At 35.9% G+C, this 4,348-nt stretch overlaps 1 non-coding gene across 1 annotated transcript; it reads left to right on the forward strand.

Moving 5' to 3' along the window:
- The first annotated feature begins 2,156 nt into the window (after positions 1–2,156).
- Positions 2,157–2,228, forward strand: TRNAK-UUU (transfer RNA lysine (anticodon UUU)). The gene has a single exon. It is a non-coding gene; the product is annotated as a tRNA-Lys (tRNA).
- Positions 2,229–4,348: the final 2,120 nt, after the last annotated feature.

Here is a 4,348-nt window from a genome sequence, read left to right on the forward strand (position 1 = left end):
TGATTTATGCATAAAAGAAATTTTAAGAAACCAATTAATTATTTTAACACATTATCCTTGAATGATTCTGTTTTTTTTTTAAGAAATGACTATCAAAAGTATTTTAATAACAATTGTTGAAATTTGAATATGGGCTAAGTATTAGATGATATTCTTAGATTACTGTTATTATTATTAGCTGTGATAATCATATTGTTTTATGTAGGATAATGTCAATTTTTTTGGAGGTGCTGAAGCACTTAGGGAGAAGTGTCATGATGAAATGGTTCAGCAAGTATAGAAAAGGTTAACAATTCTTTTTTAAAAGTTTTTGTATGATTAAAGACTTACAACTAAAAATGGGTTTATTATTTGTTTTTCATAAACAGAGTTCTTTCTACATGGCCAACATAATTTTTCAATCTCATGGAATTTTAGTACAATAACTTTCAGTTATCCAGAACTCTGGCTAGAGTCATTCTAGAAATCTGTATTTTCCAGATAACCAGGTTAACCCCTTATGTTACAAATGTAAAATGTTCTTCTGAAATTACTGTGAAATAATCAGCTCTGATAAGTAGAATTTACATAATATAATGGAATTTTTTCTTATTGAACCTAGGTCATTCTTATAAGTAATTGACATTGTGACACTGATGACAGGACAATTATGATTGAGTGAAGCTGATACTGATATATACCCTGGTACTTATTTTCCTGAAACTCTCTGGTGTCAACTTAACCTGAGTCTTTTTTCTTTTTCTTTCACTTCTTCGGTAGTATTTGTTGAGCATGTACTTTGTGCCAATTATAGGTCTGGGTTCCAAGAATGAATGTTCAAGGGGCTAGATAAAGGTGCAGGGGCAGGAAAAGTGTATTTGGGGACAGACACACTGAGCCTGAATCTCTTAGGACTGGTGCAGAATCTCATTTGGGAACCAGGAGAAACAGGTCCATGAGAAGGTGGAAATGTAAGGAAAGCTCAAACTCCCTGCAGAGGGATTCACAGAAGAAGTAATTCCTTAGCTAAATCTTAAAAGATGGAAAAGAATTTGGCAGCTAGACAAGGAATGTGGAGTGTCAGATATTTTGAACATGTGTTACTACGAAGCTAGTGGTGTTTTCAACGGAGAGTGAAAAGAGATAGAAAGGTTGTCAGATCAGTTTTAATGAAAAAGATGAGTTCAGTGATGCCTAGATCAATATGATCATATGATAAAATCTCTTACTATTGTATCATTGACAAGACAGCAATAATCAAAGTCAGGTATCATTTCTGTCTTCTTTTTTACCAGCCTTGTAAGAAAATGGGAAAGAAAGTTTAACATAGGATCCAAGATTCCCTGGCTTCAAATCCCTGCTCCACCGCTTACCAATTGAATAACTTTGGGCAACTTGAGCTCTATGTGCTTGAGTTTCCTAAAAACTACCTCATAGGGTTAAGAGGTTGAAATAAATTAACACACATGAAAAGCTCAGAACAGTGTCTGGGACAGTGTGTGTACTCAGTAAATATTAGTAATTCTTGAATTATTAAATGTTCAAGGGTGAGATGTCTCCAATTATTATTGCATGGCTTGATCAAATACATCATCTTATGACTGATTTTTAAATATTCTTTCTTTAATTTAAAATTTATCCCACCCATTTTGAAATATTCTTAATAGCTGCTCTAAAATAACAATGGTATGTAGAATAGTATAATAGAAATAGTATTACTATTATGTCAAAGAAAATTTAAACAGACTGGCCAATGAAGCAAATGCTAAATAAAGAAAAGCAAAGTCTTCAGCATTTCATTGCTGCTCCCATTGTGATTGTTAGGAAAGCTCTGAAGCTTTCAGATTAAGAAGGCAAAATGTCCTTGGTTACCATTCCCAGCATGTAGTTCTGGCTACCTCTAAACATGCCAGAAACGTCTGGAGAGTCCACCCCCAGACATGAACTACATGAACTGCATTTAGTGGTCCAACAACATATGACCAATTGCTAGGATATCTATACACAGTCCTATTTGATCCTCCTGACTAAATTGTTACTTCTACTTTTTTCTCTATAGTGTTCTAAACGTATCATAAAATTTTTTAAAAGATTGAGGAAAATTGCAGGAGGTAAATTTTACATCAGGAGAAAGGGTTTTGTGGGTTCTGCAGCTCTTCAGAACTAAGCCTGGGAATTCCCTGGTGGTCCAGTGGTTAGGACTCGGCGCTTTTACTGTCGTGGCCTGGGTTCAATCCCTGGTCGGGGAACTAAGATCCTGCAAGCTGCACGGTGTGGCCAAAAACATAAAATAAATAAATTTTTCTTAAAAGAACTAAGTGCTCTCTGGAGGAGAGCACATAAAGTGAGAACGGCAAAGCTCATGTCACTACGTCCACCCATACGATGTTGGGGGACATTAAAATACCCTGTCTGTTCTCAAGGGTTATTAGCAATTACTCTGATCCACTTGTATCTTTCCCAGGTTCTTTCTTTTCTCCTTCTCTGTTCCATGCCAGATCTTTCTGAAAGGGCTCTTAGATATAGGAAAAACAAGAAAAAGAAAAGGCAACATGGAAACCCATGGAATCTGACCATCTCTCTCTTATTTTTGCTCTCCTCTGTCTCATCTTTAATTTTTATCCACTCTAGCCTGTTTGGAAAGGTGCATTGGATTCAAAATCTATGAGTAAAAATGAATGTACTATAAATAATCTTTTCTTTTCCTCTAAAAAGAATTTCACTATCTTAGCCCACAAATGGGACATGATCAGTTCTATGATGTCATCAACTTTAAGAAATAGTATAATATAATTTGCAGTGCCCTTCAGAACATTAATACAAGCGGCATGAAATAATGATTTAATATTATAGAGCACTTCATTTCATCAACAAAAGTACCCATACAGCCAGCAATGCTAACAGATGTACACACTCAATTCAAATCTCACCAACCTGACATGCTTTTCATTATTATAATGTCAACTTCTCAAGAGCAGAATGGATGAAATGAGAGTTACCTAAGATTCATGAATGTTCGAGGGTGACCACCTTTCCTTTCATTCTGCCACTGTGAAAGTCATTAATGACCCCTACCACCCTCTACAGCTTCTGCCTTTGTTCTGATTTGTTTCTCCAGCAGATGCAAAGAACTGCTGGTTCTTTTCCTCACACTGTCTTTTTCACCTTGGAGAAGAACTTCTGTTAGCTTTCTGATCCAAAGTCTAGGAATATATGCCTTCACTTCCAAAATGTACTAAATGCCTCAAAATTTGTGTTCTAACCTAATTCTCTTTTTCATGATTTTTTTTTCTTTTTAACATGCTAAGGGTCTCAAACCAAAAATGCACCCAATATTGTACTTTATATTAGTAATATTTTCCACATTCACAATATTCTCAATCCAGAAACTCAGGAGAAAGTCATCTTTATTATAAGATGCGCTTGTATTCTACAGTGATGAGAGAGAGGGTTTTGCTGTCCATTTCAGAGTAGCTGGTATAACATTATGTTAGGTTTCCTGGGACATTAATTATGAAATATCTTACCCCATTATCAGCATGTATGTCAATTATATGTTCTAGATTAGGGGTTGTACATATAGTCACTGAGTTCAAACAGAGTCCTGTAGCATCTTAATTATTTTTATGCCCCAGTGGGTACGTGTTATCCATCCACATTCATCTTCCAGTGTTATATGTTCATTACTGCCTGGGAGGGAAGAATGAAAATTCCTACTGGGAGGGGGTGGGTGGGCTGAGAAAATATATATATACAAGGTTATGATGGTTTTATATTTTTGGTGGTGAGGGAATTCATTTTTTAGCATATCAGCAAAATTAGAGATGTGTAATAAATAATTATATATATAATTGTGTGTATATGTGTGCAAAATGTCAGTGCCCAAACTTGCTTGGCCATGGGAATAAAACAGATGAAGCAAACAAGCTAAGGTTGATCCTTACAGGGCTAGAGACCGACAGGAACAAAAGGCAGCAAGTCCACGAAGGTGGGGTGAACGCCAGCCCAAGCAGAGTCCGTGCCAATATACTAGTACGTGGGAAGGATGTGGCTAAAGAAAATGTGGGTGGTAGTTTTTAGACTCAAGTGGGTCACAAACCAGTGAAGCCTGTCCAAGTGATTGAACATCACATAGAAGCAAGGGTCATCTGTGTCTGGTTTATTTCACTTAGCATAACTTCCTCCAGGTTCATCCATGTTGTCATGATTGGCAGGATTTCTTTCTTTTTTAAGGCTGAATAACATTACACTGTAGGTTTATACCACATTTTCTTTATCCAATCATTCGTTGATGGAAATTTAGGTTGCTTAAAAATACTACGTGATACTACTTAAAAGATAAATCAAAAATAGTAAAACTCATAGAAGC

This window comes from Balaenoptera acutorostrata, chromosome 17, assembly GCF_949987535.1.
Source record: "Balaenoptera acutorostrata chromosome 17, mBalAcu1.1, whole genome shotgun sequence".
NCBI lineage: Eukaryota > Metazoa > Chordata > Mammalia > Artiodactyla > Balaenopteridae > Balaenoptera > Balaenoptera acutorostrata.